Source organism: Triticum urartu, chromosome 4 (assembly GCF_003073215.2).
Source record: "Triticum urartu cultivar G1812 chromosome 4, Tu2.1, whole genome shotgun sequence".
NCBI lineage: Eukaryota > Viridiplantae > Streptophyta > Magnoliopsida > Poales > Poaceae > Triticum > Triticum urartu.
Genome location: NC_053025.1, coordinates 571859840 through 571882740, shown reverse-complemented (window position 1 = coordinate 571882740; position 22901 = coordinate 571859840).

Genomic DNA, 22901 nt, shown 5'->3' with positions numbered 1-22901 from the left:
AGAGGTAAGAATGTTTATTTTATTCAAGAACAATAGCAAAAAAAAACACAAAAATAAAATTGGGTTGCCTCCCAACAAGCGTTGTCATCTTTGGTATGCAATCCGTAAGTAGCTCTAATAATAGATTCATATGGCAACATAATTTTGTTTCTAGGAAAGTGTTACATGCCCTTACTTAACGGAAATTTAAATATAATGTTTTCTTATTTCATATCAATAATTGCACCAATCGTTCTAAGGAAAGGTCTACCAAGAATAATAGGACATGTAGGATTGCAATCTATATCAAGAACAATGAAATCTACGGGCACATAATTCCTATTTGCAATAGTAATAACATCATTAATCCTTCCCATAGGTTTCCTAGTAGTGGAATCCGCAAGATGCAAATTTAAAGAACAATCATAAAATTCTCGGAAACCTAGCACATCACACAAAGTTTTTGGAATAGTGGAAACGCTAGCACCCAAATCACACAAAGCATGGCACTCATAATCTTTAATCTTAATCTTAATAGTAGGTTCCCACTCATCATAAAGTTTTCTAGGAATAGAAACTTCCAGTTCAAGCTTTTCTTCAAAATATTGCATCATAACATCAACGATATGTTTAGCAAAAGATATATTTTGATTATAAGCATGAGTAGAATTCAACATGGATTACAACAAGGAAATACAATCTATCAAATAACAATTATCATAATTAAAATCCTTGAAATCCAAAAGAGTGGGTTCATTGATACTTAAATTTTTGACCACTCCAATCCCACTTTTATCAATTTTTGCATCAAGATCTAAAAACTCCGAATCATTGGGATGCCTTCTAACTAAAGTTGACTCATATCCAGTCCCATATTTATCAAGATTTATATTGGAAAACAAAGATTCAATAGGAGTCACAACAATCACTTTAAGATCTTCATCATTATTTAAAGACTCCGGTTTAGTGGCCATATTGTTTACTAAAGTAGCTTGTTTATCAGAAATTGGGCCTACTAAATTTTCAAGATGAGCAAACAGAGATTTCAAACCATAAAATTCCTTAGACATATCATCGAGCTCCTTATTCATATATCCCATAAAACTTTTCTGCTCCTTAAGCTCGTTTCTAAAGAAACTATTATGCTCAAATTGTAAAGACATGAAGCTCCTAACATTATTTTAAGTTTCTTCCATCCTCCTATAGTAAGGATCAACATTCTTTGGTTGAGCCATAAAGGAAGGAAGACACACCAACACACAGGCAAACCAAAATACGAACGGAACAAGGGCGAACAAAAGGAAAATCTTTTCGAAATCATTTTAGAAGTGGGGGAGAGGAAAACGATGGGAAAATGGTGAATAATGTAATGCAAGAGATGAGAGTTTTATCATGGGTACTTGGTATGTCTTGACTTGGTGTAGATCTCCCCGGCAACGGTGCCAGAAATTCTTCCCACTACTTCTTGATCTTGCGTTGTTTTTTCCCTTGAAGAGGAAAGGTGATGCAGCAAAGTAGAGATAAGTATTTCCCTCAGTTTAGTAACCAAGCACTAGTGCAGAATCATGCTTTTGTCCCGGTTCGTAAGGACCTTTAGTCCTAGTTCTGCAACCGGCACTAAAGGGTGGGGACTAAAGGTGCCCGCCTTTAGTCCCAGTTCAACACAAACTGGGACCAAACGCCCACCACATGGCACGAGCCCACTAAAGAATTTTTTTTTTATTTTTTTTGAAAAAATGATTTTTTTTATTTTTTCAAAGTTCTAAACTATTTGACAATTTAATGTCTAATCAGCCCTCATCACTGCTCAAGTGTGGAGCACTCATTATTCCAAATCGTCTAACTTCCCGGCCGGTGTCGTTGACTTAATACGACAGATGCCCTAGCAAAAGGACTTAGGTGTGGAGCCATCACAACTAGGTTAGCTTGAAGGGGTTGAATGGGAAAAAGGACACAGAGTGTTTACCCAGGTTCGGACCCTCTTAATGTGGTAAAAGTCTACTCCTGCTTTAGGCTGTATTGCTTGGGTTTCGATTAGTAGGGAGCGAATACACTTGACCTAGCTCTCGATTGATTGTTTCTTGAGTTAACCCACCGTCGGGTACCCTTTATATACAGGTTGATGCCTGGTGGCTTACAGAGTCCCGTCCGGCTCACACAAACATGACCGGCTCGGTTTCTAACTAAGCTTGCCTTACATAACAAGTTAAACATATGGCGGCTCACACCTGTGGGCCTCAAGTTGTCTCCTGGTCTTGGGCCTTCAATTGGCTTGCTCTATGAACCGCCATCTTCATGTCTTTTTGGACCCTATCAGGCCTCTTCGTCACAAGTTGCCAATGGCATGACCCGCCCCCTCCTAGGCGGGTTATACCCAGTAGTTATATCCCCAACATTAGGCCCCGGGTTGATTTGAACTTTTTCACATCAATCTTCACCACTTGTCTTTAGCAGAATCTTCCATTATCAATTCCTTTCCAATTCGCTGTAAACCGCCATGATGTCACATCACAGAACCGCGGTAGCCCGCCATGACATCACTGCGCATTAACTTCGCACAAAGACCAGGACATCTCAACAGATCTTTATCTTAATAGACCTCCCGAGAAACGAGGCGTCCATATAGCCACATAATCATTTTCGGCCTCCTTGATTCCCACGCATGTCGTCTAGTCACCTCCTTATAAATAGGGAAAGCGGGGCCTCCTCTTCACTTTTTACCCTTGCCCCCTCGTCTTCATCTTCGTCCTTGCGACGCCTCTGTGAACCCGAGCTCCACCACCACCGACCCTCATCAACTCCATCAACTCCGGCTGCTGCATCAACTTGAATAGACCAGAAAACTGCGGCGCACCTCCGCTGCACATAAGCTCAGTAAGTACTCATCTTTCCACATAGCAAATGTGCATTAGGGTTTCCACCGTTCATCGGTGTTCTTCACCGTTCTTCATTCTTCACCTTAGAACACATAGTTGGATCTGAACATGACACCCAAGTTGTGCGGAAGTAGTTTTAGCATCCCTTTCCAACCACAAAAGGTCCCCTTTCTGTACAAGATCCCATCTGAGCACATGCGTTCTTCCACTGCAAAAACCTTAGGCTTGAGATTTATTTTATTTTTTGAGCTGCTGTAGATCCAAAATCATAGAACTGATCCGTGGAACCTGTTTTTTTCAGTACTTAGCAAAATTTTCACTTATAGATCTCCAGATACTTGTGAACTACAGCCGTGCGGGCGGCTCATATGATAGGCCGTAACCCACCAAACACCATTAGCCCCACTTTAAACCATTAGTATATGTTCAGAATCTCTATAACCCTGCATCTTCTACCGGTTTAACCACGCCAACCTTTATGACATGCATACTCTGCATCCAAATTGGCCTTGCATAGTGTATTTTCTTTCTGATCACTGGACGGTTTAACAGCCTAACCTTAACCCCGGCAGTATTTCCTTTATAGGCTTTTCAGCAACAAAATGACCAAAACCGTCACTTCATGCAACTAGGTCGCCTCCCGGGTTACAGAACAAACACCGAATGAACATGTTCAAGTGGGCGTCTTAGTTGCAAAGAACGTTATCCACCAGAGAGTCCCAGGAACCGAGACCACCCCTGACCCAAAAGAAGGCGAAGTTGTAGTTTTTACTGATCACATGCTCCGGGGGTTCACTCTACCAGGCTAAAAATTCTTTTGTGATGTGCTGAATTTCTTCCAACTCCATCCGCAAGATATTGGGCCCAACTCTGTTTCAAACATCTGCAATTTCCATGTTTTTTGTGAAGTGTACCTTCAACAAGATCCCACTGTAGAACTGTTCAAAGAATTATACTACCTAAACTGCCAGACCGAGTTCACAGATGGGCCCAGCCTAGAACTAGGTGGCATTTCAATTCAGAGACGGAAAGAAGCCACTTTTCCTGCTGCCGCACCTCCCAGACATCCTATGGACTGGAACCAGACTTGGTTTTACTGCAGGGATACATCTCCAGAGGGTGAAAATCCTCTACCGGGTTACCGTGAAAGCCGTCTGAGCAACATACATCCTCTCCGAGAACGGATCAACACAGAAGAACGGGCCAAATATATGCCCATTTTCTTGAAGATTAGAGCCTTAATGGGTAATGGTTTGACTGGAGTCGATCTGGTTCGATGCCGCGTTGCATGGAGAATCCTACCCTTAAGCCGCCGATCTGACTTAATGTGTGAGTATACCGGCAATGTCAAAGAACCGCTGCGTTACTCTCTAATCCGTCTGGAAGATAAACAGATTAATCATATGACTAAGACTCTGCTCAACGAGAGTTTAGAGACTTGCAGCAACGTGGGGCTGAACCCCTTCTGCACCCTCAACAAGCCCGCAGTTGTAAGTATTTTCGAGCAATTTTTATAAGCTCATTATCTCTCACTCTGTCTTCTCAATATTACTTGATTTTTGCAGGTTGGTTCCCCCTTTTGGAATAAGAAACTCCAAGATAAGCCGGCCAAGAAGACCGGAACCAAAACCAAGGCTTCCAAGAAGCCTTCAAAAAAGAAGGTAGATGCAACTGATCTATTCACTTTGGATGATGAGTCGGAGGTACACCTTGACTCCCTTGGCTCTTTCTTTGTTCATCTTATTAACACTGATTACTATTAGGATGACGCGGAGGCCAGCGATGCAGATGGTGAAGAGGTAACTATCCTTTCCTCCAACTCAGAACCTCTGCCAAGATAGAAAGTTCGTCAAGCAACCCGGAAAATAAGGTTTTCTCACCCTTTAGCCTACTTGAATCCCAACTTTATTTTGAAGAAGCAGCAGCACGAAGTTCGCCACACGACCCAGAACAACGGCGGTGGGATTCTCTCCTCCGACTTACCCAACACGCTGTCTCCTCGCAAGCGCCGAGCAGAGGTTTCATAGATTTCTGACTTAGATTTTCCAAAGGCGGGTCTTATTCGACAACCCCTTAACCCTTCTGATTCAAATTGTCAGGAAACTTCTCACTCCTCATCTGGTGACTCCACTGGGACTCAGATCCCCCTCTTCAAAGTCGCCCCAGGGTAAGAACATTGAATTTCTTTGCTTTTAAACAATTTGTTAATCATCATGCTAATGTCTTTGTGTCTCATCACCAGATATAAAGCCAAACCAAGCAAGAAAGTGAAGATAAGTAAGTCGGGCGATGACACCAACACCACTAAGCTGGAGAAGCAAATGATGTCAATGGCTTCCCATAAGACTCTTGAAGCCACCACTAATGATCCACCGCCAGAAGAGCACAATGTCACCATGGACTCTATGGATGTTAACCCGTCCAATGCTAAGCCGCCAAGTCCCATCAAGCTTGCTGAATAAGAGGCTGAAGATGTTATTGTCACTGGGGTTGTGTTCACAGAGCTGGGCAACCCAATTGTCTTATCAAAACATAGCGCTAAGGAAGAGTTTTCAGCCGCTCAGAAAGCCAAGTGGAAGTTGGACTTGGAGAGTTATGCCCATTTTAACGCCCATGAGATCCACGCAGGGTATTTGAACCGCCTTCATACAAGTCGCGACTTTGAAGCTTAGATTCCATTAATATCTCACTGACATAGTAAACCGGCCTTTGAACCGGATATTCCTTACCTGACTCCTTCCTTTCCACAACAACCACTACGCTGACGGCTCTTCTATTAACAGCCACATATAAAAGCAAGGGCTCCTTATTAATGGGAGCTGCAAGAACCAGCGGCCCAGCTAACTGTTTTTAAGCGCCTCGAACGCCTGATTTGCAGCATCACTCCAGACAAAGTGATCTGTTTTCTTCATCATCTGGTATAGAGGGATAGCCTTTTCTCCCAAGCGGCTTATAAACCATCTCAAAGCCGCAATACGACCTGCCAAACGCTGGACGTCATTGATACATGACGGCTTAGCCAAAGAAGTGATAGCTTTAATTTTCTCCGGGTTAGCTTCAGTGCCTCTCTCAGAGACCAAAAAGCCCAAGATCTTGCCTGCTGGCACCCCAAAGACACATTTAGCCAGGTTAAGCATCATCTTGTAGACCCGGAGGTTGTCAAAGGTCTCCTTCATATCATCTAACAAGTATCCTTCTTCCTGGATTTTACAACAATATCATCCACATAAGCATGAACATTGCTCCCAATCTGGCTATGGAGGAAATTCTGAACACAACGCTGATAAGTCGCCTGGGCACTCTTGAGCCCAAAGGGCATAGACACGTAGCAGAAGGCTCCAAAATGAGTGATAAAAGATGTTTTCTCCTGGTCCTTAACTGCCATCTTGATCTTATAATAACCAGAATAAGCATCTAAAAAACTCAAACGCTCACAACCCGCCATAGCTTCAATGATCTGATCAATATGAGGGAGAGCAAAAGGATCAGTTGGACAAGCCTTGTTAAGGTTAATGTAATCCACACACATACGCCAAGTGTTGTTTTTCTTAAGTACCAGCACTGGGTCTGCCAACCATTCAGGATGAAAAACTTCAATAATAAACCCAGCCGCCAAGAGCTGGGCCACTTCATCACAAATGGCCTTGCGCCTCTCTTCACTAAAGTGACGAAGGAATTGTTTGACCGGTTTAAACTTTGGATCAATATTGAGAGTGTGCTCAGCGAGTTCCCTCAGTACACCTGGCATGTCTGAAGGCTTCCATGCAAAGATGTCTCGGTTCTCACAGATGAACTCGATGAGCGCGCTTTCCTATTTTAGATCTAAATTATCACTGATACTGAACTGTTCGGATGAATTGCCAGGAACAAAATCAACCTGCTTGGTATCATATGCCGACTTAAACTTCAACAAGGGGTCATGCTCTGTGGTTGGCTTCTTCAAGGGGGTCATATCCGTCGGGTCAACATTATCTTTGTAGAGCTTCAACTCCTCTATTTCACAAATAGACTCAGCATAGGCAGCATGGCCCTCTTCACACTCCATAGCTATCTTCCTGTTTCCATGCACCGTGATGGTACCCTTACAACCTGACATTTTAAGCTGCAAATAAACATAACAAGGTTCTACCCTAAATTTGGCATAAGCCGGCCGTCCAAACAAGGCGTGATACGGGCTCTTGATCTTGACCACCTCAAAACTCAATGTTTCAGCCCTGTAGTCATGCTCATCACCAAACGCCACTTCCAAGGCTATCTTACCCACCGGATATGTCGACTTACCAGGCACCACCCCATGGAAAACAGTAGAAGACAGCTTTGTTGGCGTTCTACGAACGGGGGTCCCCAGACTTGCCTGCCTGCGGCCCACGGCGTGGCTAGGCCAATAGGCCGTACGACCCATTTTCACCAACAAAGCATCCAAGACCCTTGCGAGGGTCCAAGCCTTGCGAGGCGGACGACGCAAGACCTCCTCTGGAGTAGCCTAGCTAGACAGGCTCACGAGGAGCGGAGATATCAAGGCGGGGCAAACCTCACGAGGCCCTCGTGATGTGAGCCATGACGCACGACACCAGGCGGGCGCCAGCGTGCAGCGTCCTTGTTTCCTTTTTGGTGCTAAGGAGGCCAGCACAGGCAAAGAGTACCAAGGCATCAGGAAAAGGTTGCTATATCGGTGCAACGAGACCAAGACCAGGAGGACGGCAGGACGGAGGTCATTGTGGAGCCCAAGGCAGCGTCACCACCACAGCTTTTCGCAGGCGAAGACCACTTTTGTCAGGATAGCTTGTACTAGCTGTCCCCCTTCAAATTGGCCCGCCATTGTTGGCTCCCTTCCTGCTCGATATTTGGGAAGAGGACCAGGGCCTATATAAGTAGAGCTAGTCACCATAGTAGAGGCATCTCATCTTAGCTTTATCCAACCCAATAGAGAGCCTACTCACAAGAACACCTCAACCTCAGGAGGCTGTTCTCCCCTTGTACTGTTCATCATCAGCCCTAGAGGCAATCCACCACCACCACACTTGAGTAGGGTATTACACCACAATGGTGGCCCGAACCAGTATAAACCTCGTGTCTTTCTGTGTTGCGAGTTCGTTTGCGAGATCCTAGCAAACTAGGGCACAGATCGGAAGGAAGGAAAGACTTCGCGCACCCCAGTTCGAACCTTAAGGGTTTGCCGGAACCCCACATCCGACATTTGGCATGCCAGGTAGGGGTGCGCCGTAGATTCCCTTCCATCAGTTCATCGCTCCGTCGCTCCGTCATCTCCATGGCGGACTCTCGCCGTGCTCGAGCTCAGCGTTGGGCTGCCCTCACCGCCCGTGTTGCTCAGACGGCTCCCGCCGGCGGGCCACATCACCTTTCTCCGTCTCCCGCCGCCAATGCTGCCACCGGCCCGGCGGGGAACGAGCAGTAGGCGTCCTCACTGCATCCTTCGGTGCGGCAGGACGGCCGCACCGCCACTCCATCATTGACCCCTGTCGGTTCTTCGTCTCACGCGCACCGCGCTCCCATGGAGGCAGAGGCCGCGGCTCCTCGCGACGAACGAGCTCCTGCGCTACCGCGCCGTCGACGACCTCTACGAGGAGTGGCTCGACCGCGTCGCCATGCTCGTCCGCGCCGCAAAGGGCTCTTTGGCGCCGTCCCACTCTCTGCCTCCCCCTCAACCAGCCGCGGGCGACGGGGCCCATGGCGTGCTTCCACCACCTCAGCCCCAAGACGGCGCCTTGGCACCAAGGCGCGCGGCTCCGCGGCATGATCCACCACGCCCGGCACCCGCGCGCGAAGAGAGTAGCTACCAAGAAATTCCGCGGCCGCGAGAAGCTGCACCTGCGCTCCCCACGCCACCTCGTCAAGACCGCGCACCGCCCGCAGCGGTGCAGCGCGAACCTCGTCAAGACCAAGCTCCACATCCGAAGCAGGCCCCGGAAACCACTACTGCCTGCCGCGCCTTCATCCCTGAGCTGCGTAGCATCGCCTGGCCGGGCAAGTTCAAGCCGGATCTGCCTCCCCGCTACGACGGTACCACAGACCCCGCGGAGTTCCTGCAGCTCTATGAGCTGAGCATCGAAGCAGCCAACGGCGACAAAAAGGTCATGGCAAACTGGTTTCCCATGGCTCTCAAGGATGGAGCTCGCTCCTGGCTCCTGAACGTGCAGCACAGCTCGATCTCCTCCTGGGACGAGATGCGCGACCGCTTCGTCGCCAACTTCCAGAGCACTCGTGACCGCCCACCGGCCGCGGGTGATCTACGCCGCAGCAGGCGACAACCAGGAGAGACCCTCTAGAAGTACATCCAGCGCTTCAACAACACCCGCCTCAAGATCCCCAAGGTCACGGACGAGGCCATCATCTCCGTGTTCTCCGACGGCGTCCATGACGTCAAGATGAAGGAAGAGCTCGCCATGCACGAGGAGCTCTGCACATCTCTGGAGCTGTTCAACCTGGCGACCAAGTGCACAAGAGCTGAGGAGGGGCGCCTCTCTATCCTTGAGCAGCCAGCCATGGGCGCGGAGGAGAAGAAGGCCAAGGCCAAGGACGTGAAGCGCAAGGAGGCAGCTGCGCTTGTAGCAGAGCCCGACATCAAGCAGGCCAGAGATCAGCCCGAGTCATCCAAGAACGGCCGACCGTTTCGCGCCTTCCACAACCTGAACACCCACAACACTAGCGACTGTCAAGAGCTCAGAGCCATACAAGAAGGACGCTATGGTCGACGCCCCAAGCGCAACGACCGGGGCTACGGCCGCGGACGAGGACGTGGAGGCGGACGCTGGGACGACCGTGGCACGCGCCGGGAGCGGCGCGACCGGCCTCGTGAGGACCGCTGGCAGGTGCAACCTCGCGAGGGAGCCTGGAGGGACCCGCCGCGTGAAGATCGCCCCCATGAAAACGCCGGTCTTCCCCCGCTGCCACCACCAAGAAGGGACGACGACCACCACCAGGATGAGGGGGCTGTGGGCTTCCAGGAGTCGCGTGCGATCGCCTGCATCTTGGGCGGCGCCTAGGCCCCAGCCTCTCAGTGCACCTTCAAAAAGTTCGCTCGCGAGGTGAACGTGGTGCTCCCCAAACTCGAGGCCACACGCTCGCTCAGGTGGTCCCAATGCACCATCAATTTCAACTCGGCAGATCAGCTCAAGTGCGCAGCCACCGCTGGCGCCCTCCCTAAGCTGTGTTCCCCAGTCATCAGCAATGTGCAGGTCACCAAGACCCTCATCGACGGTGGCGCAAGGCTCAACCTCCTGTTGGTCGACATGTTCAACAACCTCCAAGTGCCTTATGAATAGCTCCAGCCCACCAAGCCTTTCTCAGGAGTGACCGACGGCTCCACCACACCGATAGGGCAGGTCCGCCTGCCTGTCACCTTCGGGGAGCGCAAGAACTACCGCACCGAGCTCATCGACTTCGACGTCGCGCACATCCGTCTGCCGTACAATGCCATCCTCGGGTATCCGGCCCTGGGCAAGTTCTTGGCAGTCACTCATCATGGCTACAACGTTCTCAAGATGCCAGGAAGTGGAGGAATCATCACGGTCCCGTGTGAAGAGAGGGATGCGGTGTGCTCCCTCGAGTGCGCCTTTCAAGCCGCAGCAATCGGCGACCCCGATAGCATAAATGAAGGCCCTCTGGAGGCCATCCCCAGGAAGAAGCAGCCGCGCCGTGCAGGACCTCGGGAGGATGGCGTCGTGGCAGGAGCCTCATCGAGGCCAGCACCCGCTCCAGGGGCGCCTCCCTCCATCGCATAGGAAGGCGCGCACAGCGCCCTCCCCAAGCAGGGCTCGGGGACTCTCTTCTGGAGGATCTCAGACCTTGCCAACCTCATGAGGGAGGCACTTGGGCACCACTTGGAGGCGTGCTTCACGACACGTGACCCTCAGGAGAGCACAGGGCAAGGAGTGCCCACCACTCAGGAGTTCATCACCAGGACCACCCAGGAACTTCAAGAAACAAGAGCCATGCGCGGCGACAGCCACCCACGAGGCGCAGCTCTGCATCCTGGCGAGGATGCCGGGCTGCGTGTCTGTATCGACGTCCCAGGGCTCAAAAGAGCCGCATCTCAAGAGTGTTTCTGGCCTTCGCGTGTGGGCCGCTGCGAGGGCCCGCCGCACAGCTACGTTCATATGCCCTTTGGCTTGCCGAGCGTGGCGTCGGCCTATCAGCGCAACATGCGAGGTGTCATGGCGACTCAGGAAGCCAGGTACCACGCCATTCTGGAGGAGATGGAGACAGTCTTCAGGGAACCTCCCGAGCCCCCAGAGCCTCCCGAGGCTCAGGGTTCTGGCGGCTCATGAGGAGTCATTTCTTCAACGCACGCCTTCAGATGCACCAACTCTACTTCGTCTATAGAACCAGGTGACATCTTCCAAGCTCGTTTAGCTGGGAGCGCCCCTCGGGCTGCATTATTCCCAGGACGCGTGGGTCCCTCCCTGCGGCATGTATCCCTTTTGCTTATGTCTTCATCTTACCTTGTTAGGGGCGCCCCTCGGGCTGCATCATCCCCAAGCCGCCCGGGCCTGACCCGGTGGCATGTATCTTCCTGCATTTATCCAAATTGATCTGCTCTCCATGCTTAAACCGCCCACTGCTATCACCTGCTCTATTGCTGCCCACCATGGGTCTGTTCATCCTATGCAATTTGCTTGCACGTTAAAAGGGGGGCTCCTGAGCATCGCGAGTCAGGAGCTCTTACTGGCTCTCCAGCCCTCACTCCCTGGCCTTGACCACGACATCGCGACCTGGCATACCAGTGGCGGCTGAGCTCGCTCGAGGGACGGGACCTGAGGACATAGAGTGCTTGCATCTAACAGCCTTGCAGGGATATACAATCACCAAGACTGAAGACCAGGCACAACCCGCCTTGAGGTAGGGCCTCGTGAGTCCCGCGCTGGATCATGAGTGCCCAGATACACCTCGCAGCCCTGCCGTGCAAGCCATGTGTCAGGGCGGGGCTGTACATGCCCCGGGGGCTCCTCCCGGAGGGGGCCCCCATCCCACGCCCAAGTGGAAGCACCATGCTCCGTGCTGGCTGTCGACACTGCCGAGGAGCGGCAATGCCCGTGCGCAAGTGGAAGCACTATGCTCCGCGCTGGTGATAAACAACTTAGGGCGGCCCCACGGTCGTACCAACCTTAGGGAGCCCAGAGCTCAGCGCCCAGCCTCACCACAACGCCTCCCCTCAGGAGAGCCGCACAAGGGGGCTAGGCACGGGGGCTACGCTCGGGTTACCCCCAATCGCACGCTGATACGTCTCCAACGTATCTATAATTTTTGATTGCTCCATGCTATATTATCTACTGCTTTGGACATTATTGGGCTTTATTATCCACTTTTATATTATTTTTTGGACTAACCTATTAACCGGAGGCCCAGCCAAGAATTGCTGTTTTTTTGCCTGTTTTAGGGTTTCGAAGAAAAGGAATATCAAACAGAGTCCAAACGGAATGAAACCTTCGGGAACGTGATTTTCTCATCGAATACAACTCAGGAGACTTGGACCCTATGTCAAGACACGTAACAGGAGGCCAAGAGGTAGGGGGGCGCGCCTAGCCCCCCCAGGCGTGCCCTCCACCCTCGTGGGCCCCCTGTTGCTCCACCGACGTACTTCTTCCTCCTATATATACGCACGTACCCCAAATGATCAAAGACGGAGCCAAAACCCTAATTCCACCGCCGTAATTTTTTGTATCCACGAGATCCCATCTTGGGGCCTGTTCCGAAGCTCCGGCGGAGGGGGCATCGATCACGGAGGGCTTCTACATCAACACCATAGCCCCTCCGATGAAGTGTGAGTAGTTTACCTTAGACCTACGGGTCCATAGTTAGTATCTAGATGGCTTCTTCTCTCTTTTTGGATCTCAATACAATGTTCTCCCCCTCTCTTGTGGAGATGTATTCGATGTAATCTTCTTTTTGCGGTGTGTTTGTTGAGATCGATGAATTCTGGGTTTATGATCAAGTCTATCTACGAATATTATTTGAATCTTCTCTGAATTCTTTTATGTATGATTGGTTATCTTTGCAAGTCTCTTCGAATTATCAGTTTGGTTTGGCCTACTAGATTGATCTTTCTTGCAATGGGAGAAGTGCTTAGCTTTGGGTTCAATCTTGCGGTGTCCTTTCCCGGTGACAGTAAGGGAAGCAAGGCACGTATTGTATTGTTGCCATCGAGGATAACAAGATGGGGTTTTCTTCATATTGCACGAGTCTATCCCTCTACATCATGTCATCTTGCTTAAGGCGTTACTCTGTTTATAACTTAATACTCTAGATGCATGCTGGATAGCGGTCGATGAGTGGAGTAATAGTAGTAGATGCAGGCAGGAGTCGGTCTACTTGTCTCGAGCGTGATGCCTATATACATGATCATACCTAGATATTCTCATAACTATACTCAATTCTATCAATTGCTCAACAGTAATTTGTCCCCCACCGTAGAATACTTATGCTCTCGTGAGAAGCCACTAGTGAAACCTATGGCCCCCGGGTCTATCTTTATCATATCAATCTCCTACTACTTAGTTATTTAATTTGCCTTTATTTTACTTTGCATCTTTATCATAAAAATACCAAAAATATTATCTTATCGTATCTATCAGATCTCACTCTCGTAAGTGGCCCTATAGGGATTGACAACCCCTATTTGCGTTGGTTGCGAGGATTTATTTGTTATGTGCAGGTACGAGGGACTCACGCGTAGCCTCCTACTGGATTGATACCTTGGTTCTCAAAAACTAAGGGAAATACTTACGCTACTTTGCTGCATCATCCCATCCTCTTCGAGGAAAACCAACGCAGTGCTAAAAGAGGTAGCAAGAAGGATTTCTGGCACAGTTGCCGGGGAGTTCTACGCAAAAGTCAACATACCAAGTACCCATCACATACCCTTATCTCCCGCGTTACATTATTTGCCATTTTCCTCTCGTTTTCCTCTCCCGCACTTCACCCTTGTCGTTTTATTTGCCCTCTCTCTCTCTATGCTCCCTCTATTCGCCTCTTTTTAACCGCTTGCTTTTTGTTTGCTTGTGTGGTAGTTTGTTTGCTTATCGTTATGGCTAGTTCTTTACCTTCTGCCTCTATGTCTGAAATTTGGGATACTATTGTCGATAATAATTTTGATACTCCTACTAAAGAACCCACTATCTCACATATAAAAAGATTCCGTGTTGGTAGTGGTAATATTATTGGAAAATGAGTTATTCAAGATTTCTTTACTTGTGCCAGTGCTTTACCCTCAATGGGTAGTTCTATCCTTCATATAACTAGTAGTCTTGCGGACGCTATTTCCATGCTTATAGTTGAACTTGAAAGGCAATTCATGCACATGCATCCTTCCATACAAATGATTTTCCTAGAATTTTCTAATATTGCACATTCTTCTGTTAAGCGTGCCGTTACTATCTTTTTGGCTCATGAATTTCGATTCATAATAAAAGAGGCCAAAGAAATCTTTGCGCATTATAGGGTGGACGCTTGTCGTCCTCCCATAGAGGCCATCCTCTTTGATCAAGAAGAAATAATGCGTTTTCAGTCTCTAGACTATGTTGCTTTCAATGAAAATCTCAGAAAAAGGGTCCTACCAATGTTTTAGTTGATAGAATTTCTGAACTTAATGATGATTTGGCTATTCGAAATAATGAATTGGGATATTCTCTTGAATATAGGCTCATAAAGTTCTGTCAAAAGAATGCTTATAATGATGAATTGGTTGCGCAATATGAAGGACCGAAGGAGGAACCTATACCTCCCAAGGTTGATCTTGGAGACTTTTGTCCCAATAAATTTAGCCCTTTTGATTACTTTTGCTTTCCTCAAAGAAAACTTGCTGCTGAACGTAGAGAATATGAAATGAGTTTTAATAATCTATCTTACTATTATGGCAATACCTAGATCTATTCTTGCTTGTTATGCCTAGCTAGGGGCGTTAAACGATAGCGCTTGTTGGGAGGCAACCCAATTTTATTTTTATTTCTTGCTTTTTTCTCCTGTTTAGTAATAAATAATTTATCTAGCCTCTGTTTTGGTTGTGTTTTTGTGTTTAATTAGTGTTTGTGCCAAGTAGAACCGTTGGGAAGACTTGGTGAAAGTCTTGTTGAACTTGCTGTAAAAAACAGAAACTTTAGCGCTTACGAGAACTGTTGTCATTTTTATTTTTAAAGTGATATTTAGTTAATTCTTTTTACATATGATTAATAGATAAATTCCTCACGTCCAGCAATTTCTTTTAGAATTTTTGGGGTTACAGATCTTGCGCTAGCTACAGATTACTACACACTGTTCTGTTTTTGACAGATTCTGTTTTGCGTGTGTTGTTTGCTTATTTTGATGAATCTATGGCTAGTAAAATAGTTTATGAACCATAGAGAAGTTGGAATACAGTAGGTATAACACCCATATAAATAAATAATGAGTTCATTACAGTACCTTGAAGTGGTCTTTTGTTTTCTTTCGCTAACGGAGCTCATGAGATTTTCTACTTTAAGTTTTGTGTTGTGAAGTTTTCAAGTTTTGGGTAAAGATTTGATGGATTATGGAACAAGGAGTGGCAAGAGCCTAAGCTTGGGGATTACCATGGAACCCCCAAGATAATCTAAGGACACCTAAAATCCAAAGCTTGGGGATGCCCCGGAAGGCATCCCCTCTTTCGTCTACTTCTATCGGTAACTTTACTTGGAGCTATATTTTTATTCGCCACATGATATGTGTTTTGCTTGGAGCGTCTTGTATTATTTGAGTATTTTTCTTGTTAATATACCACAATCATCCTTGATGTATACACCTTTTGAGAGATCCATACATGATTTGGAATTTGTTAGAATACTCTATGTGCTTCGCTTATATCTTTTGAGTTATATAATCTTGCTCTTATGCTTCAATTATATCTTTTAGAGCACGGTGGTGGATTTGTTTTATAGAAACTATTGATCTCTCATGCTTCACTTAGATTATTTTAAGAGTCTTAATAGCATGGTAATTTGCTTAAAATCGTAATATGCTTGGTATGCAAGATTAATAATAAAACTTTCTTATGAGTGTGTTGAATACTAAGAGAAGTTTGATGCTTGATGATTGTTTTGAGACGTGGAGGTAATAATATCAAAGTCGTGCTAGTTGAGTAGTTGTGAAATTGAGAAATACTTGTGTTGTGGTTTGCAAGTCCCGTAGCATGCACGTATGGTAAACGTTATGCAACAAATTTGAAACATGAGGTGTTATTTGATTGTCTTCCTTACGAGTGGCAGTCGGGGACGAGCGATGGTCTATTCCTACCAATCTATCCCCCTAGGAGCATGCGTGTAGTACCGAGGTTTTTGTTGAATTGTAGATTTTTGCAATAAGTATGTGAGTTCTTTATGACTAATGTTGAGTCCATGGATTATACGCACTCTCACCCTTCCATCCTTGCTAGCCTCTTCGGTACCGTGCATTGCCCTTTCTCACATTGAGAGTTGGCGCAAAATTCACCGGTGCATCCAAACCCCGTGATATGATACGCTCTTTCACACATAAACCTCCTTATATCTTCCTCAAAACAGCCACCATACCTACCTATTATGGCATTTCCATAGCCATTCCGAGATATATTGCCATGCAACTTTCCATCATTCCGTTCATCATGACACATTCATCATTGTCATATTGCTTAGCATGGTCATGTAGTTGACATAGTATTTGTGGCAAAGCCACCGTTCATAATTATTTCATACATGTCGCTCTTGGTCCATTGCATATCCCGGTACATCACTGGAGGCATTCATATAGAGTCATCTTTTGTTCTAGTATCGAGTTGTAATCATTGAGTTGTAAATAAATAGAAGTGTGATGATCATCATTTTCTAGAGCATTGTCCCAAGTGAGGAATAAAAAAAAAGAAGAAAGGCCATAAATAAACAAAAGGCCCAATAAAAGAGAAAGACCATAAAAACAAAAAGGCCCAAAAAAAGAGAAAAGAAAAAAATGAGAGAAAAAGAGAGAAGGGACAATGTTACTATCCTTTGCCACACTTGTGCTTCAAAGTAGCACCATGATCTTCATAGTAGAGAGTGTCTCATGTTATCACTTTCATATACTAGTGGGAATTTTTCATTATAGAACTTGGCTTGTATATTCCAACAACGGGCCTCCTCAAGTGCCCTAGGTCTTCGTGAGCAAGCAAGTTGGATGCACACCCACTAGTTTCTTTTGTTGAGCTTTCATACATTTATAGCTCTAGTGCATCCGTTGCATGACAATCCCTACTCCTTGCATTAACATCAATCGGTGGGCATCTCCATTGCCCATTGATTAGCCTCGTTAATGTGAGACTTCCTCCTTTTTTGTCTTCTCCACATAACCCCCCTCATTATATTCTATTCCACCTATAGTGTTATGTCCATGGCTCGTGCTCATATATTGCGTGAATGTTTATAGGTTTGAGATTACTAAAGTATGAAACAATTGCTTGGCTTGTCATCGGGGTTGTGCATGATGATAACATTCTTGTGTGACGAAAATGAAACATGACTAAACCATATGATTTTGTAGGGATGAACTTTCTTTGGCCATGTTATTTTGAGAAGACATAATTGCTTAGTTAGTATGCTTAAAGTATTATCATTTTTATGTCAATATGAAATTTTGTCTTGAATCTTTCGGATCTGAATATTCATACCACAACTAAGAAGAATTACATTAAAATTATGCCAAGTAGCACTCCGCATCAAAAATTCTGTTTTTATCATTTACCTACTCGAGGACGAGCAGGAATTAAGCTTGGGGATGCTTGATACGTCTCCAACGTATCTATAATTTTTGATTGCTCCATGCTATATTATGTACTCTTTTAGGCATGATTGGGCTTTATTATCCACTTTTATATTATTTATGGGACTAACCTATTAACCGGAGGCCCAGCCCAGAATTGCTGTTTTTGCCTGTTTTAGGGTTTCGAAGAAAAGGAATATCAAACGGAGTCCAAACAGAATGAAACCTTCGGGAACGTGATTTTCTCATTGAATACAACTCAGGAGACTTGGACCCTACGTCAAGACACGTAACAGGAGGCCACGAGGTAGGGTGGCGCGCCTACCCCCCCTCCCCCTAGGCGCGCCCTTCACCCTCGTGGGCCCCTGTTGCTCCACCGACATACTTCTTCCTCCTATATATACCCACGTACCCCCAAACGATCAAAGACGGAGCCAAAACCCCAATTCCACCGCCGTAACTTTCTATATCAACGAGATCCCATCTTGGGGCCTGTTTCGGAGCTCCGCCGGAGGGGGCATCGATCACGGAGGGCTTGTACATCAACACCATAGCCCCTCCGATGAAGTGTGAGTAGTTTACCTCAGACCTACGGGTCCATAGTTAGTAGCTAGATGGCTTCTTCTCTCTTTTTGCATCTCAATACAATGTTCTCCCACTCTCTTGTGGAGATCTATTCGATGTAATCTTCTTTTTGCGGTGTATTTGTTGAGACCGATGAATCGTGGGTTTATGATTAAGTCTATCTACGAATAATATTTGAATCTTCTCTGAATTCTTTTATGTATGATTGGTTATCTTTGCAAGTCTCTTCGAATTATCAGTTTGGTTTGGCCTACTAGATTGATCTTTCTTGCAATGGGAGAAGTGCTTAGCTTTGGGTTCAATCTTGCGATGTCCTTTCCCAGTGACAGTAAGGGCAGCAAGGCACATATTGTATTGTTGCCATAGAGGATAACAAGATGGGGTTTTATTCATATTGCATGAGTCTGTCCCTCTACATCATGTCATCTTGCTTAAGGTGTTACTCTGTTTATAACTTAATACTCTAGATGCATGCTGGATAGCGGTCGATGAGTGGAGTAATACTAGTAGATGCAGGAAGGAGTCGGTCTACTTGTCTCGGACGTGATGCCTATATACATGATCATACCTAGATATTCTCATAACTATGCTCAATTCTGTCAATTGCTCAACAGTAATTTGTTCACCCACCGTAGAATACTTATGCTCTCGAGAGAAGCCACTAGTGAAACCTATGGCCCCCGGGTCTATCTTTATCATATCAATCTCCTACTACTTAGTTATTTACTTTGCTATTTACTTTGCATCTTTATCATAAAAATACCAAAAATATTATCTTATCATATCTATCAGATCTCACTCTCGTAAGTGGCCCTATAGGGATTGACAACCCCTATTTGCGTTGGTTGCGAGGATTTATTTGTTTTGTGCAGGTACGTGGGACTCGCGCCTAGCCTCCTACTAGATTGATACCTTGGTTCTCAAAAACTGAGCGAAATACTTACGCTACTTTGCTGCATCATCCCTTCCTCTTCGGGGAAAGCCAATGCAGTGCTAAAAGAGGTAGGACACGCCACCCAACCAGGTCCCCCGGACCTGGGCATCACGCGCCCCTCCCGAGGCCTCGGCGAGGTCAGGTATGGAAATTGTTTGCACGTCAAGGGGGACTCCTGAGCATCACGACTCAAGAGCCTAACTGGTCACGTAGCCCCTCACTCCTTGGTCCGTCCTGGTCTCCGGTCGGCCCAATGGCGGTTGAGGTATGCGCATGGCTGGGCTCTGCCGACGTAGAACATTGATCTATCCTCACGAACTCTCCCTATATGCTGTTTTCGCGTCAAGGGGGACTCTTGAGCATCGCGACTCAGAAGCCTAACTGGTCACGTAGCCCCTCACTCCTTGGTCCGTCCTGGTCTCCGGTCGGCCCAATGGCGGTTGAGGTATGCGCGGGGCCGGGCTCCGCTGACGCAGAACGCAAAGCAAATAGGAAGGAAATCGCAAAATCTCGAAGTAAATATTACAAGCATATTGTTCTCACAATACCAAATGAAAAGTCTAAACGCCTCCACGAGGCCTGATACATGTCGCAGGAATGAAACGGGAAGAATAGTCGCAGGTCACCCCTGGGTATCGCCATCGCCTGCGGAAGGAGCTCCTTCGTAGGCAACGATGTTCTCACCTTCACTACCAGCCACAGGATCCGCGGCGTCGCCAGACAGAGGATCGGAGACGAAGCCGCGGAACCTCCCCAGCAAGGTCTCCACTTGACCTTGTACAGCCGCGGAGGCGGCTTCGTAGTGATCTTCAGCCACAAGCTCCAAGAGCTCGTCAAGGCGAGTGCTGGGGTCGCGGAGGTGCAGATGACTGAAGACGTGAGTTAGTGCGGCTGAAGACAGGACGCGAGCTTCTACCTCCGCCATGGGACCAAGGCCATCAACGACCTCCTCAAGCGCCTGCACCATGAGAGGAAGCAGCTGGGCGGGGCCGTCCTCGTCGGTGTCCAGCGGCTTCTCCAGGCCATGCTCGTAGAATGTCTTCAGCGCCTTGTGAGACCTCTTCTCGAGATCGACGAAGGCCACGCGGTCTTCAGCCAGGACTTGCGCCTTGGCATCAAGATCGGCCTCCCTCGTCCCCATCTTCCGCTCCAACTCTTCCAACCGGTTGCGCTCGGTGGCCTGCTTCTTCCCCAGCTCCACCTGCTCAGCATCACGGTTCTTGACGGCTTCCTCCCGGGCCTTCATCTTTTCCTCCTTCGCTTGGCGACAGCGTACCTCTTCGGCGTGCTTGTCGTGCAGGCTCTGCAACTCGCCCTCCAGCACTTGGCAGCGGTCACGGGCGGCCTTGGCATCTTTCAGCGCCGCATCACGATCGGCTGCAGCGCTGGCGGCTCCTAGCTTCTCCTCCTCGGAAGCCGCAACATCCTGGCCCAGCACCGCACGAACCGCCATGTCGGAGTGAAGCCAGCCAGAGGCCAACTCCAGACGCCCGGCCACCAGGCGCAGGTCCGCGCTCAGGAGATCCGCCTGCAGCTGGGTCATCTCCGAAAGGGCACGCTCCAAGACAGCAGCAGGAGCAGAAAAACCAGGGAGTGGAGGTGCTGTGGTGGGAGGAAGCGACACAGTTACCAGGGTTTGGGAGACCGCGGGTGCTGGAGCAGCTGGGACCTCGTCAGCCGCGCCAAGCGCCAGCACCTCCGGAGCCAGCGGGACCACGGGGGCTGATTCCACTCGGCGATGTTCCTCTTGGCCCCGCGAGGAAGACCGGACTGGGGAGATGCGGGCGCTGCTGCGTCCTTTCTCTGTGGAGGAAGGCACGGCCGCCGTATCCTCCTTCCTCTTCTTCGCGGAAGATGCCGGCCTGGTCAACCAAGGGCGAGCATTAGGAAATAACAAGTACCGGCAGGGATAAAGCGAAGCTCGAGACACCTACCGGTCCACCGTGAAGTACTCCACCTTTCGCGTGTGAAGCTTGAAGCCTGACAGCATCGGGACCTGAAGGGCAGGCGTTCGGGCTCCGGTGGCGCCAGGCGGTGCGGAGGCAGAACTGGATCCAGCAACAGGAGGTATTGGGGTGGAGGCGGCACCACGGACCACCAGCGACGACCTACCCTTTGTCGGGATGAGGGGTTGCTCCCTCTCCCCTTGGTAGGCGTCAGCTTCGGCATCATCAGGAAGGGCACGGAGAATGTCGTCCTTGCTCAGAGGGGAAGTCTCCCCCACCTCTTCTGGGTCTTCTCCGAGTCCACCTCCTCTTCCCCCTCTCTGCAGGACTCGCCAGAAGACACCTCCATCGGTTTCTGCGCCATAGGAGCTCCCGGAAGGGCCGGCGGCACTAGCCTGCGCGCATCAAAAGTCGGCCTGGAGGTGATGAATTCCTCCCGGTCCCTGTGTTGGAACAGGGGAACGAAGGCGCTAGGCGGGTACTCCTGGTTGTCCCCGACTATGAGGCGCAGGACGGTGTCCAATTCATCTCCGGACAGGTCCCCTGGCCTCAGGCGGGTCTTGTTTTCCTCTTCTTCGAGCTCCCAGAGGGGGCGCGCGCGCCTGGAGTGGGGCAACCCGCAGCATCAAGAACTCCCTCAGGAGCATCTCCCCCGTTATCTTGGCCGCCCTCGTGTTGCCCGGCTTCAGGTCGGTCATCATCTGCCGCAACACTCACGATGCCCGCTCGTCGACAAGCTCCTCCTTGGGCCACCCCTTGCCCTACCGCGGCACCTTCGTTGGCAACACCAGGCACGGATGGGCGTGCTTGGCGTCCATCATGACCCACTTGGATCAAATGTTGTCGGCTCTCTTCCCGGTGCTCGAGATCGAGTTGGCCTTGCCACAGACGACGAAATTAGCGCATCCGGAGGTGTGCTCGCCGCTGACGCGGAGGAAGAAGAAATGGCGCAGGAGCGCCACGGACGGCATCACGCCCAGGTACGCCTCACAGTAGTAGGCAAAGATGGACAGGAGGAGGACAGAGTTGGGATCGAGGTGCAACGCCTGCAGCCCATAGTGGCCGAGGACTTCATAAAAGAAATCACGGAAGGGAGGAACCAACCCAACAGCGATGCTGCTCGAGAAGAAGGGGAATAAGGTGCTCCCCTCAGGCTCCGGCTCGTTGGACGCAAGTCAGAGCTCCATCTTCCCCCACTCGTTGCTCTCTCCCGCTGTTAGCAGGCGCACGGAGGCGAGGCTCTTCTCCGTGACGGTGGGCGCCTCAAGAGCGGGTTCGTACCAAGCCGGTGCCGAGGAAGTCTTGAACTTGCGCGGCGCCATGAGCGGCAGATGCAAAGCAAGCCTGGGGCAGATCTGGAGGTAGCGGCGGTGAAGAGCGAGAAAGGGGATCTGGAGCGAGGCAAGGAAGAAGCAACGAAGGCACGCGCTACCTGCGCCAGCCTTTTGTCAGGTCAAGCAGTTGCCGAGGCAGCATGGGGAAGCGGAGACACCCACGTCCAATTAACCGCCACGCGTCAACCAAGGCCACATGCTTTGGGGGCCCACGGCGCTCCATACTTGGCCCTTGGCTTCGCCGCAAAGCCAAGCCCGAGCGCACCTTGGGCCCGGGGGCTACTGTCGGCATTTTGGGAATGGGGGTCCCCAGACTTGCCTGCCTGCGGCCCATGGTGGCTAAGCCAGCAGGCCGTACGACCCGTCTTCACCAACAAAGCATCCAAGACCCTCGCGAGGGTCCAAGCCTCGCGAGGCGGACGACGCAAGACCTCCTCTAGAGTAGCCTAGCCAGTCAGGCTCATGAGGAGCGGAGATATCAAGGAGGGGCAAACCTCACGAGGCCCTCGTG